This window comes from Grampus griseus (genome assembly GCF_964374135.1).
Source record: "Grampus griseus genome assembly, chromosome: 4".
Lineage (NCBI taxonomy): Eukaryota > Metazoa > Chordata > Mammalia > Artiodactyla > Delphinidae > Grampus > Grampus griseus.
The window spans coordinates 103,947,206-103,965,761 of record NC_138997.1 but is presented as its reverse complement, the minus strand read 5'-3'; positions in this window follow the sequence as shown (position 1 = coordinate 103,965,761).

The window sequence follows — 18,556 nt, the reverse complement described above, 5'->3', positions numbered from 1 at the left end:
CTCAAATAAACAACCTAACCTTACATCTTTAGCAATTAGAGAAAGAAGAACAAAAAAACCCCCAAATTTAGCAGAAGGAAAGAAATCATAAAGATCAGATAAGAAATAAATGACAAAGCAATGAAAGAAAAAAAGAGCAAAGATCAATAAAACTAAAAGCTGGTTCTTTGAGAAGATAAACAAAATTGATAAACTATTAGCCAGACTCATTAAGAAAAAAAAAAAGACTCAAATCAATAGAATTAGAAATGAAAAAGAAGAAGTAACAACCGACACTGCAGAAATACAAAGGATCATGAGCGATTACTACAAGCACCTATATGCCAATAAAATGGACACCTGGAAGAAATAGACAAATTCTTAGAAAAGCACAACCTTCTGCAGCTGAACCAGGAAGAAATAGAAAATATAAACAGATCAATCACAGGCACTGATATTGAGACTGTGATTAAAACTCTTCCAACAAACAAAAGCCCAGGACCAGATGGCTTCAGAGGCTAATTCTATCAAATATGTAGAGAAGACCTAACACCTATCCTTCTCAAACTCTTCCAAAATACAGCAGAGGCAGGAACACTCCCAAACTCATTCTATGAGGCTACCATCACCCTGATACCAAAACCAAAGACATCAAAAAGAAAGAAGATTACAGACCCAAATCACTGATGAACATAGATGCAAAAATCCCCAACAAATTACTAGCAAACAGAATCCAACACCACATTAAAAGGATCATATTACATGATCAAGTGGGGTTTATCCCAGGAATCCAAGGATTCTTCAATATACATAAATCAATCAATGTGATAAACCATATTACCAAATACAAGGGGAAAAAAACATATGATCATCTCAATAGATGCAGAAAAAGCTTTTGACAATATTCAACATGCATTTATGATAGAACCCCTCCAGATAGTAGGCACAGAGAGAACTTTCCTCAATATAATAAAGGCGATATATGACAAACCCATAGCCAATATTGTGCTCAATGGTGAAAAACTGAAACCATTTCCACTAAGATCAGGGGCAAGACAAGGTTGCCCACTCTCACCACTCTTATTCAACATAGTTTTGGAATTTTTAGCCACAGCAATCAGAGAAGAAAAAGAAATAAAAGGTATTCAAATCAGAAAGGAAGAATTAAGGCTGTCACTCTGCAGATGACATGATACCATACATAGAGAATCTTAAAGATGCTACCAGAAAACTACTAGAGCTAATCAATGAATTTGGTAAAGTGGCAGGATACAAAATTAGTGCACAGAAATCTCTTGCATTCCTATACACTAATAATGAAAAATCTGAAAGAGAATTTAAGAAACCACTCCCATTTACCATTGCAAAAAAAAAAGAATAAAATACCTAGGAATAAACCTACCTACGGAGACAAAAGACCTGTATGCAGAAAAGTATAAGACACTGATGAAAGAAATTAAAGATGATACAAAGAGATAGAGAGATATACCATGTTCTTGGATTGGAAGAATCAACATTGTGAAAATGACTATATTACCCAAAGCAATCTACAGATTCAATGCAATCCCTATCAAACTACCAACGGCATTTTTCACAGAACTAGAGCAAAACATTTCACAATTCGTATGGAAACACAAAAGAACCCAAATAGCCAAAGCAATCTTGAGAATAAAAACAGAGTTGGAGGAATCAGCCTCCCATACTTCAGACTACACTAAAAAGCTACAGTAATCAAGACATGATGGTACTGGCAGAAAAACAGAAATATAGATCAATGGAACAGGATAGAAAACCCAGAGAAAAATCCACACAAAATGGTCACTTTATGTTTGATCAAGGAGGCAGAAATACACAATGGAGAAAAGACAGCCTCTTCAATAAGTGCTGTTGGCAAAACTGGAAAACTACATATAAAAGAATGAAATTAGAACACTCCCTAACACCATACACAAAAAGAAACTCAAAATGAATTAGAGACCTAGATGTAAGGCCAGACACTATAAAACTCTTAGAGGAAAACACAGAAAGAACACTCTATGACTTAAATCACAGCAAGATGCTTTTTGACCCACCTCCTAGAGAAATAGAAATAAAAAGAAAAATAAAGAAATGGGACCTAATGAAACTTAAAAGCTTTTGTACACAAAGGAAAACATAAGACGAAAAGACAACCCTCAGAATTGGAGAAATTATTTTCCAATGAAGCAACAGACAAAAGATTAATCTTCAAAATTTACAAGCAGTTCACACAGCTCAATATCAAAAAACAAAAAGCCAATCCAAAAATGGGCAGAAGACCTAAATAGACATTTCTCCAAAGAAGATATACAGATTGCCAACAAACATATGAACAGATGCTCAACATCACTAGGCATTAGAGAAATGCAAATGAAAACTACAATGAGATATTACCTCACACAGGTCAGAATGGCCATCATCAAAACATCTACAAACAATAAATGCTGGAGTGGGTGGAACCCTCTTGCACTGTTGGTGGGATTTTAAATTGATACAGCCACTATGGAGAACAGTATGGAGGTTCCTTAAAAAATTAAAAATAGAACTACCATATGACTCAGCAATCCTACTACTGGACATATACCCTGAGAAAACCATAATTCAAAAAGAGTCATGTACCACAATGTTCACTGCAGCTCTATTCACAATAGCCAGGACATGGAAGCTGCCTAAGTGTCCAGCGACAGATGAATGGATAAAGAAGATGTTGCACATATATACAATGGAATATAACTCAGCCATAAAAAGAGACAAAACTGAGTTATTTGTAATGAGGGGGATGGACCTAGAGTCTGTCATACAGAGTGAAGTAAGTCAGAAAGAGTAAAACAATACCATATGCTAACATATATATGTGGAATTATTAAAAAAAAATGTTTCTGAAGAACCTAGGTGCAGGACCAGAATAAAGATGCAGATGTAGAGAATGGACTTGAAGACATGCGGAGGGAGAAGTGTAAGCTGGGATGAAGTGGGAGAGTGGCATGGACATATGTACACTACCAAATGTAAAATAGATAGCTGTGGGAAATAGCTGCATAGTACAGGGAGATCAGTTGTTGCTTTGTGACCACCTAGAGGGCTGGGATAGGGAGGGTGGGAGGGAGACACGAGAGAGAGGAGATATAGGGATATATGCATATGTATAGCTGATTCACTTTGTTATAAAGCAGAAACTGACACATCATTGTAAAGCAATTATACTCCAATAAAGATGTTAAAAAAAATCAAGAGATGCTCACACATGAAGATGCATAGTTAAGAAGAATAAAATACAAAGACTAGGATGTTATTTGAAAGAATAAGATGCAAATTCACTACACTGTGGATTACTGGAAGACAGAGACTGTCATTATTGACTGTTTAAAAAAAAACTTTATTTTATATTGGAGTGTAGTTGATTAACAATTTGTGCTATTTTCAGGTGTACTGCAAAGTGTTTCAGTTATAAATATACATGTATCTATTGTTTTTTCGATTCTTTTTCCATTTAGACTATTACATAATATTGAGCAGAGTTCCCTGTTCTATCAGTAGGTCCTTGCTGGTTATCTGTTTAAAAAATAGCAGTGTGTACATGATTGACATTTAATTCTCTAATCCTACTCTCTCTTATTCCAAAGTCACTTGACCAATAGTTACTAAATGAGGTAAGAGGGGAAGAATGCAGAATGGATGAAGATGTAGAGAAAACTTCTAGTAGACCTAAGATAAAATAACTATACTGAATAAAACTGTCTCTATATGGTAGGACTTTGTCCCCTCAGCACCGAGCTATTTAGAGCTCATTCTATATAATAAATTCTCAACAGAGGTAAGAGGGAATGAATAAATGAAATACAGTCTGGGATGGGCACAAAGGGGAAGAGAGAAAACGTCCGGTGGGAGGGAATTGTGAACTAAGATTATTTTAGGAGCCCAGCATTTGCACTTCTGTTACTGGCCTCAAACTGAAAAATCACAATTATTTGCAACATATAAAATAGCATTAGCAACCAAAATGGCTCCAACTTGAGGGCCCAATATGGACATTCCCAAGGGTGATGTCCCCAATGAATGGACCCCAATGGACCCAAGGGTCACATTTTCTTTTCAAGTCCCCAACGCACTTTAGAGTCTGCTTCAGACAGTACAATCCTTAGACAGAAATTTCTAGAGGTTCACTAATGTCTTAAGAAAATAACCCTACATAATGATGTTGAGCAGAAACAACAAATAGTTCTGTTCTTTAGTTTAAGTGAAGGGACTTAGCAGAAACATGAAGTCATTGTTTTCCTTAGGTCATTCAACTGGACGGGATGAATAACTAGCATGAATACAACCATTTCACCTCTCAGATGCTAAAGCCAATGTAAGAGTATGCAGGCAAAACCTGCTTTCATTTCCACCAATTTTCTAAAGTGACCTATGAGTATGGATCAGACTACACTTGTATCAGAAAGCAGCAGTACATCAGGGTCTGTATTAACTACAAACCTACTTGGTGCATTTACTTTCCAGGAGAAACGGGCTGATTCCTCACCAGAGGTGGGGCCAGGAGAAACTGCTGCTGGTCAGAATTGATTATCCGTCTCACCAAGATAAAGATACTTTTCTTCATGTATGGACCATTCCCAGTCAGAGTGAATTTTCATAGTCTGCATCCTTCTGTGGGTTCCCATCAGTTCTTGGGATCTGCATCTATCTATATTTTGAGAGAGAGACAGAGAGAGAGGGAGATCACTCATATCTTCCTCGTTCTTGCAAACTCCAACTACTCAATTCTTTTCTTGGGAGAATGGATATCAAAGTATAGTAGATGTTCATTATTTGTGGTAGTTATGTTTTATAAAATTACTACAAAGACTGATTTATTGAACTGAGTCATCACTCCTAGGGGAAATACAGGGTTATGTTCCTATAATCCTCTGGTCACAAATTTTTCATCAACTGATCCATACATGGATTTATTTTATATGTGTCTCTATTTAAAGACACCTTATTAAATATATGGTGTTTTTTCATTTACATTGAACTCACAGCCAACAGCACTATAAACAAACCTGAATGAAGTTTATCTAACGCATGTATTTTCTCTGTAAGCCACATCATTCTTCTTGCACGTAGAAACACTAGACAGCACTTGAGCACTAATCTTGGGGGTCCATTTAAACAGCTAAAACCAAGAAAAAACGCAAAAACAGGAAAAGCATAGCACTGAATAGACTGTGGGAAGGACACTTGTCTACAGTACGATCTGGAATGAGAAAGCAGAGCTTTGTTCGACCCCGCTTGGAAACGTACATGAGAGGTGACTCAAACCTGTCACCATTCTGTGTACCTTCACAAATGACTGCGAAAGCACCATGAGTATAGTAAGTCCCCTACATACGAACCTTCAAGTGGTGAACTTTCAAAGATGCGAATATGCGTTCACATGTTCAATCATGTAAGTTAGTTCACATGTCTGGTGTACATTGTCACGTGCATGCATCCTCTACAAGTGATTGTGCTTTTGTGTACTTTACTGTACAATATTGTATAGAGTACAGTAGTACAATATCTTTATTTCAAGCTAGGTCTGCAAGAGGACAACTTCATTGAACTCCTTGCTGTGCAACACGAAGAGCTTACTAATGAAGATCTGATGGAATTGGAGCCCCAGAGAAAAGAGGAAGAGAGACGAGAGGAAGAAGTAACTGAAGAATCAAAATGATTCATGACACAGGAAATAGCAAGGGGATTTTCTTTAGTTGAAGTGGTACTGTTAGTTTTTGAGGCACAGGACTGGAACGTAGAACCACACACGAAGGTTGCAGTGGCTGTTCGGAATGCAATCCAGTGCCACCGTGTCATCTATGAGGAGAAAAAAAGAGCTACTATCCAGATATCACGAGATCATTTTTTCAAGAGGGTAGATAGAATTGAATCCAGCAAGGAGCCAGAACCTGTGCTATTAACGTCAGGCGTGAGTGAAATTGCAGCTTGTCCTCCATCTCTTATTGCTGATGACTCCTCAGCTCTACCATCTTCCACCTCCTCTCTCTCCTCCAGTCAGTAACTCTTCTTGCCTGTTCACTCTATGCCAGCCCCTGTATGCCAGCTGTTGTAGTGTACTACTGTACTTTTCAAGGTACTGTACTGTAAGACTAAAAATGTTTTCTTTATTTTTTGTGTTTGTTCATTTTTTATGTATTATTTGTGTGAAAACTATGTAAGGCCATACACTATTAAACTCTTAGAGGAAAACATAGGCAAAACACTCCATGACATAAATCACAGCAATATCCTTTTTGACCCACCTCCTAGAGGAATGAAAATAAAAACCAAAATAAACAAATGGGACCTAATGAAACTTAAAAGCTTTTGCAGAGCAAACAAAACCATAAATAAGACTAAAAGACAACCCTCAGAATGGGAGAAAATATTTCCAAATGAAGCAATTGACAAAGGATTAATCTCCAAAATTTACAAGCAGCTCAATATCAAAAAGCAAACAACCCAATCCAAAAATGGGCAGAAGACCTAAATAGACATTTCTCCAAAGAAGATATACAGATTGCCAACAAACACATGAAAGGTTGCTCAACATCACTAATCATTAGAGAAATGCAAATCAAAACTACAATGAGATATTATCTCACATGGGTCAGAATGGCCATCATCAAAAAATCTACAAACGATAAACACTGGAGAGGGTGTGGAGAAAAGGGAACCCTCTTGCACTGTTGGTCGGAATGTAAATTGATACAGCCACTATGGAGAACAGTATGAAGGTTCCTTAAAAAACTAAAAGTAGAACTACCATAAGACCCAGCAATCCCACTACCGGGCATATACCCTGAGAAAACCATAATTCAAAAAGAGTCATGTACCACAATGTTCATTGCAGCTCTATTTACAATAGCCAGGACATGGAAGCTGCCTAAGTGTCCATCAACAGATGAATGGATAAAGAAGATGTGGCACATATATACAATGGAATATTACTCAGCCATAAAAAGAAACGAAATTGAGTTATTTGTAATGAGGTGGATAGACCTAGAGTCTGTCATACAGAGTGAAGTAAGTCAGAAAGAGAAAATCACATATATATGGAATTCAAGAAAAAAGAAATGGTCATGAAGAACCTAGGGGCAAGATGGGAATAAAGACACAGACCTACTAGAGAATGGACTTGAGGATATGGGGAAGGGGAAGGGTAAACTGAGACAAAGTGAGAGAGAGGCATGGACGTATATATACTACCAAACATAAAATAGATAGCTAGTGGGAAGAAGCCACATAGCACAGGGAGATCAGCTCAGTGCTTTGTGACCACATAGAAGGGTGGGATAGGGAGTGTGGGAGGGAGGGAGATGCAAGAGGGAAGAGATATGGGGATATATGCATATGTATAACTGATTCACCTTGTTATAAAACAGAAACTAACACCATTGTAAAGCAATTATAATCCAATAAAGATGTTAAAAAAATACAGTACAGTACTATATAGCTGATCGTATTAGTTGGGTACCTACGCTAACTTTGTTGAACTTACCTACAAATTGGACTTATGAACGCACTCTCAGAATGGAACTCATTTGTATGTAGGGTTCCTACTGTATTGATTTTGGTGTTACAGTACACTTTAGCAGGTAGGTTAATATGCAAATATGGAATGCATGAATAATGAGGATCGATTGTAACTACAAAAAAAAAAACAAAAAACTAATATCTACCGTTCAATCACTGCTTGCCAGGTACTGATCTAAACTCTTTAGGTATTTACCTCAGGTAATCCTCACAAGAATCCACTGAGGCAGGAACAATTCCCATCCCATATCCGAGACAAGAAAACCATAAACTGAGAGCCTGAGGGTCTCGCCGCTGAGAAGTGACCCCAACATTCCACCCCCAGCTGTATGACTCAGGATCCATGCCTCAATGCGGAACAAATCCACAGGTCTTTTTCTCAGCCTGGCCCACTCACCAGTGTGCTTTCCTAAGTAAGATAATCATGTTCCTGAGCTTGAATTAGCTTGATCACTCCTTGAGGAGTGAATGAGGCTAGAATCAGTTTTTGTTTTAAATGGCAATTATTTCTTTCTTATTGCCAAATACAGATGACCGTTACTATGTGCAAGGCACTGCCCCCCAGGGCGGGGGGTGGCGGTGCTACCAGGCATGTGAGTAACCAGCAGCTGCAAAAGTGATGAAAACTGCTGACTCTGAGACACCTCCAGCCCTCATACTCTATTGAAGAAATTCGGTTCACATTTAAATAAGTGCATTTGCTAGTTCTACATCCCTGAATACATGGGGACTTCTGTACCTTACAAGTCATGTCAGTCCAATGATAGAAGGGGTGGCATAGAGCCTGGTAGGGAGGGTGTGGTACCCCTGTCCATGCTGACCATGTTCTCACCACCATTATCCATCTGCCCCACTTCCCTTCCCCAGACCCCAGAGCTCTGGATGTGGGACAGATATGATCATTCTATATCTCAAGAGAAGAAACAAATGTTCAAAGAAATTGTGACATAACTGGTAAAGACCTTGTATTTGTGAACATGCAATTAACCATTTAAAATGTGTTTTAAAAACCATTTAAAGTTGTGAAGGGGTTTTGCATTTAATCTTCACATCCCTGCAGGAAAGGCATTACTATCTCTATTTTACCAAGGCTTGGAGAGGGTCAGTGATTTCCCTTTGATCATGTGACTGATAGGCAGGAGAGACAGAACTGGAGTCACATTTTCTGTATCTTCACCCAGTGCTCCTCTTGCTGTCTTTGGACAGGTCCAAGAACAAAGCAGTGCATCCCAAGCAGGTAACTCAGCACAAGCAAAAGCCCAAAGGACTGATGAACTGCCACCACCCATCTGCTGATTACTCTTCATTCCCTTGGCAGATATTTACTAACCCTTGCAATGTGCCAGGGATATAATACAACAGTGGACAAAACAGACACAGCTTCTGATACCATAAGAAACACCCTGAGGAAGCCACTGAAGGTGAGATATGTAGGTGTTAGGAGAGCAGGTAACAGGAAGCCCTCACCCTACCAGGGAGTCCAGGCAATTCTCACTGGGAAAGTGACATTGTGGCTGATATGGAAAAGGGATGGCAGGAGGCAGCTGCTAGGAAAAAGGAGATATAGGTACAAAAGCCGAAATGTAGGAAAGATTTTGCAAAATCTGAGAAGCTAAGAATCCAGACAGGGGAAAGAAACATAAAAAGAGGGGATGGTGGGACATGAAGTGGGACTGCAACAGTAGGGCCAGATCTTGTAGGACCTTCTACCACAAAGACCCAAAGGCCTCGAACAGTGGACCAGCCACCAGGCCTCTCAACTCTCAGGGGTCCCGTGTTGAGGAGGAAGGCAAGCCCATTAAGCTCTTTAATCTCTCCCCCCAGGTCATTTCCTCCAGCTACAAATGAATCACAGTTTCCTTCTCCCCATCCACATGGTCTGGGTACCAAGGCTTGGAGCAGGGGTCTGTTTTCCAGGTGCAGTCTCACCAGTGCCATATAAAGGGGAATTATTCCCCTTCCTGCAGCTCGACTCCTAGCACAGGCCGGCCCCACCAGTGTAGGCTTTCCTCATGGCCAGATCATATTACAAGCTAATACCTAATTTGTAAGTTCTGTATCACACCTCGGTTTCACTGCATTGTGGTTTCCAAATGAACGTTCACTTCTTCCTCCTTCAAAATTAGCTCAGTGTCCTATGGAGAGAGAAGGAACACAGAATGTACAACTGGTCAAATAAAATGGAGAGGCCCGGAATGGCTATCCGATCCCTGGGATGTAACTTTATCTCTTAGCTAACAATCTGTAAAATGGGGTCCTAATTTTCTGCCATTACAGAGCTGCATAGAGTCCAAAATCAAGTGGAATGTTTAATGGACTGGAATTCACATTCTAATACCAGCTCTCCCACTAATCATCTCTCCTGTCTTCAGTTTCCCTATCTGTAACATAAACCAATGGAAATCAATAGGCTCTAAGGTCCCCTTTAAATAGAACATTCTTTACTTTGCTGTGTGATTAGTGGCTAGAAGATTATTTTGAGAATTCTCAAAATCTAGGAATTAATATCATTGTAGGAACATTGCTATATTTTTTTAAGTGTCAAAATTACTAAGAGCTTTTGGAGATAGGGCAGAGGACAGGTAAGAGTAAACAATGTTTTGGTAGAGCAGCAGAATGGTCCCAATTCTTCCCAGCCCCATATCCATGCCATGTAGCCTCAAAGTATATCCCACAATGGCTTTGCTTTAGGGCAATGTGATGTTGATGAGTATGATACAAACAGGCTCAAAACAAGGCTTGTACAATTGAGGTTGCTTCTCCTGCTTTCTTCTCTAGCTGTGCAAAAGATATGCCCAGGCCAGTCCACTGGGCCTATGAGAAGATGAGGAACAAGTGGAGCAGAGCCAACCTACAGACGCATGAGCAAGCCAAGCCAAACTGCAGACTCATGAGTGAGTCCAGTCAAGCCCTGCCAGGACAATCCTAGATAATCTGATCCCTGTCAATGAGCTAGAAATAAATATTTATTGTTGTATTCTACTGAGTTTTGGGGCAATTTGTTACACAGCATTATTTTAGCAGCTGACACAAATCTGAACCTAAGTACTTCACAATTACTTTAGTCTACAGAAAAAAGTAATCTCCGACTTGTCTCTCTGCTTTGTATTTCTATGTCTTTGTCTGTCTTCCATCTTCCCTTCTGTCTCAGATAAAGGCATGTCCTCCCTCTGAACCAATACTAATCCTACCTGCTCTGTCCCAGTTCCCTTCTTTCCAACCTCCCTCCCTGACATCCCTTCATCTATCGTCCCATCCCTCAGAAGGGTTCATGCATCTTGCCATCTTTAAGGGTGACTTTTCTTAGAAAGGTGGATTTAAGAGGAGATATCATTGTCTGAAAACAATTGGCTGTAACAACCCATCTTGTTTTGGGGATTTAAAATAAAAGTGTCCATCATCTGGTATCCCCTCCCCCCCCCAAAAAAGAAGGATAAACATCCTAGAACTGACCTTGACCAACTCTACTAGAGGCCTCTCACACCCTGGGAAGTGGCCCAATAGGAGGACTGACTACAAAGAGCTGCATCTAGGTCAGGTGAGGGAGGGGGGTGTCAAAAGTGGAACCTCCTTAGTGAGGGGAGATCAGAGTCTTCCCTTAAAAATCATTGCAGCCTGTGCAAGAATATGTCCACCCTCATCAGACTCACCTGTCACAGAGAAAAAAGCCTCAAATATGGTAATGAAGCTGTCCAGAGATTTGAGCCTCCCACTGGCAATTATCACCTAGAGATTCAACTCAGTGGAAGGGATTTAACCCTTGGTAGCTCTTTTATGAAAATTATTATTGACTCCTAGTCTGAAACAATCTAAACAATAAAATTAAATGTATTTACTTATATCTTTTCTATTGAAATTTAATTTACTTTTCAGAAATGTTAAATATGCTTCTAGAACCTTGTCTAAATAATGTTTAACTTGGCTTTTCCTTGGTTTGGGTCTAGGACTAGAGGCTAGACTATCAGCATTCTGTGGTTATTCCTCCTCTTATATGTGAAATTCTACATCAAGGAATTGGAAATAAAAATAATAATTTACAAGGGAGATATAAACATCTTATGGAAGGGGACAGCCACAGAAACATTAAGTGATATTTATAATATGTAACTATATTGTATATAATTTATAACAGTAAGTATTCAGACGTGTGCATTAAAATGTGAATGCATTTAAATAAAAGGGTTTTTAGAAGTCTAGCATTAATAAACTCTATAAAACAAGATGCTCTGTCACTTTTAACTATATACTGAGCATTTTTCAGGGTACACTCAGATACTTGTGGAAAATATGGATTAATGGATGATGAATGGATGAAACAAAATATACATATCCTGTTATGTGCCAAGTATGCTCCTATGGTGAAGGAAAATAATAATAATAATAAAACAAAATCCATACTCTTAAAGAGGCTTCCATCATTCTAGTTCTGATCATATTTTACAATTCAAGAATTAGGCTGTTCTGATTTATGGTAGATTATGACATATATCTTTAGGCCAAATATGCCTGCAACTGGAATAGGAGCACCTTGTTACATCATTTTGACCAACCCATTTTTGATAGGATGTTCTCCATGTATCTATCTCTGAGCTTATAACCTTGGTATAATCATCACTTTGGGGTACTGTAACTCCCATTAGAATGGCAGACCTTTGAGGACCAGGACTATATTCTATGCTCAATCTATGGCATGTTGTAAGTGCTTAACAAATGTTCATATTCATAGAATGACCAACTAGATTCATTAATGGGCCTCACAAATTTATATTTTTATTAGAGCAAGTGTCTAATTTAAATCCTGGTTTTTAAAAGACAGAAATAAATGACAATGAACCAAAGGGTCACGATCACATACCTGTTAGACAATTCTTCCTAAAATGTGCACATCATCCAATTTTGCAGAGTTTCGTGCCAGGAATGGACACTATGAGGTAAATGTGCTGAGAATAGAATAACCAGGTTAAAGACAAGAGGCAGATCAAGGTCCTCCAGGGCTCCTGACAAATAGCATGTCTCTTTCTTACCCGAGTTCTAAAGAAACTGTGCACAAAATTAGGACGTTGGAAGATGAGAGATAAAACACCAACTTTATTTTTAGTAAAGGCTAGATCTATGAGAAACTAAAACTTCTCACAATAAACTCCAAAATTACATACAGTCTTGCACACCCCACTACAACCTTTGCTGGACTACCATGCAGGAGGGAAATCTTTGTAAAAATGATCCTGCTTGGAGCAGCAGAGACAGCAAGTTCTCCCAGTGGGAATCTGGTTTCCAAGAGAGAAAGGGAGGGAGAATGGGACCGAAATATGTGAGTCCAGTCTTTCATGAATCAAACATCAGAAAACCATTCAGGAATAGCTGAGTGAGGCAACATGAGAGGCCAGAGGCGATACTATCATGATGTTTCTCCACATTCCTACCAGTCAAATCCTAGTCGTCAAGAGGAGTTCGGGATGGGCAGAGCACTTCTGAGAAAGAGTGAGCTTGAGAACATGGGTCAGCAGGTGAACCAAGATCAAAACCATCAATGAGTTCATTAACAAGAAGGCTCAAAAGAAGCCCAGAACTTCAAGATCTCCCAGACCATTTATGTTGCTGCAGACACATTTCCTACCCTCCCGTTCTTTCCCCAAGCCCTGGCAACTATATATTTCCTCTGTTTTACCGTCAAAGCACTCCGGATAAAGTCATTATCCCTATTCTTTTCATAATCAATGTCATCCTTGCATAGTATAAACCTGCCTTATTTTTTTAAATGACAGAATCTCCTTCCTTGTTTTTTTGATACGCATGCATTAAGTGCAGTTCTAACTTTTCAAGAATCTCTTCAGTGTTTAATTTTCTGTGGGGCATACAGTGAAGAAAGGAGTATATATGTTCTTAAAGAGTTAAATGCTGAAAGAAAAAAGATACTGGGCATTTCCAAAGCTTCTATTCTGAAAGTGTGGCAGGTTGACTCTGATTAAAATACCACACATTGTAAAATGTGTGAGAGAAAGTGAACTGGGGCCAGCAAAAATATTTTGGTCCTTCGGGTGAGTAAAATCTTGGATGACATGGTTTTCATGTATTCTATACCGAGCTGGAGGTTATCCGAATTTGAACAAGGCATCATATTTTCACACTGAAAATTGGGATGTTATTGCTTAGCTCATGTCAGAACTACCAGAAATGGTATTTCTATAATATAGATGGTCTTTTCTTAACTACAGCATTGGGCTTTCCAGGGTCATGTGTTTTAGGAAATAGCTCGTTTAAATTGCTTTCTTCTGTACCAGTGAAAGAAGCAAACATTGTTATATATTTAGGACATATTTTTTATATATATATATATATATATATATATAAAATATATAGTTATAATATATAAATATATATATGTTCTGTTTCTCTGAAGAACTTTTACTAATACACCAGTCAAACAAAATATGGGTTACCTACTTTGTAAATACATGCCTCCTTTATCTTTTTTCTTATCTTTATTGAGATATTATTCACATATTATAAAATTCACTCTTTGAAAGTGTACACTTCAGCAATTTTTAGTATATTCACAGAGTTATACAACTATCACCACAGTCTAACTTTAGAACATTTTCAATACCCCCAAAGAAACCTCATACCCATTAGTAGTCACTCCCCACTTCCCACTCCTTATTGTCAGCCCCTAGAAACCATTAATATGCTTTTTGTCCCCATAGATTTGCCTATTCTGGACATTTCATATAAATGAAATCATACAGTGTGATCTAATGTGACTGGTTTCCTTCACCTAGTATAATATTTTCAAGATTCATTTGTCTATTAGCACTTAATTTCTTTTTATCACTGAATAATATCTCATTATGTATATATAACATATTTTTATCCATTCATCAGTTGATGTACATTTAGGTTGTTTCCACATTTTTGTTTTCATAAATAATGCTGTTATAAATATTTGTGTGCAAGTTTTGTGTACACATATATTCTCACATCTTTTTCCCATATGCCTAGCAGTAGAATTGCTGGCTTATTCTCTTTTACCTTTGAGCAAGGGAAAAACAAAACAAAACAAAACATGGGGATTGGGGGATAAAGAGGAAACTCCATACAGTCAGCACAAAATCTACTAATAGTGCCATATGGGGATATATTATTTTCCTTTTCTATTATAAAAAATTACCACAAATTTAGGAGATTAAACAGTATAATTTTTAAAAATTATTTTCAATTCTGAAGTCCAAAATGGGTTAGCAGAATTGCATGCCTTCTGGAGGTTCCAACTTCTTGAAGCATATTGCTTTCTTTGGCTCATAGCCCCTTCCTCTATCTTCAAAGCTAACAGCATAGCATCTTTAAATCTCTCTCTCTCTTTCTCTCTCATCTCTGCTTCTATCCTCACATCTCCTCTCACTCTCTCACCTCCCCCTTATTACAACCCTGTGATTATATTGTGAATACCCAGATAATCCAGAGTAATCTCCTCATCTCAAAATTTTTAACTTAATCCCATCTTCAAAGTCCTATTTTCCATGTAAAGTAACAGATTGTGGGGATGAAGATGTGGACATCTTTGGACGTCCTTATTTTGCCTACTATGATTTGACTATCATAAATTGTCATTTTTTTTATACCAGATACTTTGGGGGTAGCATTATACTCCATTGGTATTATAAACTTGAATTATCCAAGCATAGAAATTAAAAATAATTTTCATTTTATAAAATCAGAAAGAAACTTGTTTGCTATTTTCATTTAGATAAATATGAACATTAGTGCTACAGATATAGTTAATCAAAGTGGTTATATGAATGGGTTCTTGAGTTAGATTTCTAAGGATCAAATCTTACCTTTCTCACTTATCAGCCAAGTGACTTTGGCAAGTTATTTAAACCTTCTGTGTCTTAGTTCCTTCTTCCATACAATGGAGAATATAATAATATTATTTTGTAGACTTGTTTTAATAATTAAATATAATAATGCATTCAAAGTGCTTTCAAGAGTGTCTATAGTAAATGCTAATATATGTTTATTATTGTAAAATTATCAAAAACATTTTTAAGGTGAATTGGTAAGCCTAAGACCACATGAAGCAATGAAAATTTGTGTCAATAGGAGAGCTTATGTGATTTATCAGGAAAATTCCAGCTTTGTTTCTTTATAGAATTCTACTTTTTGTTACCAGTTTCTAAGATTTTGAGTCAAGCCAGCTGTCCCTATACTAAAATGTTTGGATCTCATTAGAGACTCTAAGCTTTATAATATAGAAAATGGGGCTAAAGGTCTTTATCTAGTGTCCCACTGTGACTTTAACCCTCTAAATAGCACAACAGTCACAATTAATATATGGTGGTTAACATTAATTGAGCACCTACTATGTACCAGAAATTATTCTAAGCATTTAATAGGAATTAATTCACTTTAATTCTCACTCCATCCTTGTGCAGTAGATAGCAATCTCTATTTTACAGAGGAGGAAACTGGTGCGCAGAGAGTTCAAGCATCTTGCTCAATACTGCACAAACTGGTAAGAAACAAACTCAAGAATCTAAGCTTGATGGATTGTTCTCAGGTGTGAGTATCTTTCTACTAGAGAGGCCATGAATATGGAAGGTGAGAGCCATCTGTGCAGCCAGCCTGTCTGAATTCAAATTCTGGCTCTGTGACAGGTAAAAGCTGGGCAACCAGAGGTAAATTGCTTAACTTCTCTGGGTCTCATCTGTAATTGGTCATGGATGTAACATCTACCTTAAGGGGTCTCTGTGGGGAGTAAATACCACCCCATTTACAACATTTAGCACATTGCTTCATCCGCAGCAAATGGTCAATAATTGTTACCATATTGGAACTGGTTTCTTTTGAAGTAGGTGCTACCTTTTAAATATCTTCAAAAGTAAAAGAAAATTAATTTTAACACCTATGCTCAGTCACTGTCCCTGATATTTGCATATGAACTCATGCTTAGTCCTCAACAGATTTCCTATGCAATTTCTTACTCACTCATTCATTCGTTTGTTCATTGTCTTATTGCTTTAACAAAATGTTTTGAGCATCCAGCATAAGTTAAATTCTACATCATAGGTTCTCATATCCAATCCTTGAAAAAAAAAAACACGCAAATGGTATTAATTTTCTCCCTTTTTCTGATGAGGAAGTGGAGACTCAGCGACACTGATGACAGTGGCAGAAGGTGGAGTCCCAGAGAACAAGGATTCCTTCTCCCATTTACACTATCCTTTTCTCTATCGGATTGTGGAATGAGCGTGGACTGAGCAAACACAACTGACCATGAGGCCTGCCTTGACCAGTTGCCAGCTATTGATCTTCAATAGTCTATTTAATTGAAGTCTCAGTTTCTTCATCTATGGAATAGGAATGATAATATCTACCTCTTAGGGTATGAAAAAACTTAGTATATTGTATGAATAACTTAGTGTATTGGCATGCCTACATGAGATTAGGTGTCCAAGTGGTTAGTTTTGTTGTTATCATTTAAATCTATGTTGTAATTTCTTTGTAAAACTTAGCCTGCTCTTTCGAAAGAAACACTAATATGCTCTTTGTATAGAATGCATTAGGGAAAACTTTTCATCTAAGTTTTTTCAATATAAATGATGAAAAGGTAGCCTGGAACATTTTACACATCTGTTACAAAACCTCTGAGAGTTGTCTGGAAGAAAAGAGTTGAATCCAAAGCAGGTGGCTGGGCAGGACATATTGGTCTGTGTGAAGGGTTGGACTTCCCTCAAAAACTCACACATTAGGGACAAAGTCCTAGGGAACTGTGAGAAAACAGTAATTAATGACTACAAACACTGCTTCCGGTCCTCATGATAAAGTTTCTGTACAGAGCCATAAAGAGATCAGTTCCACATTTTATATTCACCTAACTCCAAAGCATCATTAACCAACAGGAATGAAGTCCTACTAGCACAGAGCACCAGCCACTAGGCATTTTATGTGCATTATTTCATTTTTATCCGTGCAACAACTGACATCGGCTGAATTATCCACCCCACCTCCCAAATTCATATGTTGCAGTCTTAACCTTCAGTGATCTTATTTGTGTATAGGGTCCCTACGGATATAATTAGCTAAGATGATGTCATCAGAGTCGGCCCTAACCCAATGTGACTTAGGTCCTTACAAAAAACAAAAAAGGGAAATTTGGACACAGACACGCACACAGGGAAAATATCATGTGAAGATGAAGACAGAGATTGGGGTGATGATTCTACAAGTCAAAGAATACCAAAGATTGCCAGCAAACCACCAGAAGCTAGAAGAAAGGAATGGAACAGATTTTTCCTTACAACTGTCAGAAGAAAGCTACCCAACAAACAGCTTGATCTTGGACTTCCAGCTTCTAGAACTATGAGACAATAAATTTCTTTTTTCTAACCCACCCAGTTTATTGCACTTTGTTATGGCAGGCCTAGCAGTGTAGCAACAATCCACAAAGGGAGGTATTATTATTCTCACTTTTTGGAAACTTATGCCTAGAATATTTGTTTGTCTTTCGCAAAGAACCATAACGAGTGATTGACAAACTTGGCGGGCTAGCCTTATTACAAAGTCCATGCTTCTGGGCATTGTGGGTTCCATTTTTCACCTTCCTTCTAATCTTTATGAAGAGAAAGGGTATCCCTTGTTTAAATGTTGCACTGGATAGCAAAACTTTCTTAGAAACAAAGTATATTTTGTAGAATAATCATTCACACCCATAAAGACTATTGACCTACCCCAGTGAGAAACACATCACAACACAGTAATAATAGCAAACATTTAAACAGTACTTTGTAGTACTTACTGGAGTTGGCTTAGGTTTTCATAGGAATACCTGTGAGGAGATGTTGGCATCCCAGAGGAGGAGCAAAAAAAAGGAGGCTCTGGGATTTGCCAGAGCAACGCAATGAACATGTGGACAAGCCAGCACTAGAACCACAGGTTCCTAATCCACCATGTTGTCTTCCTATCATGAACATAAGCTTTACTTGCTGCTTCTGCATCTATTTACTTC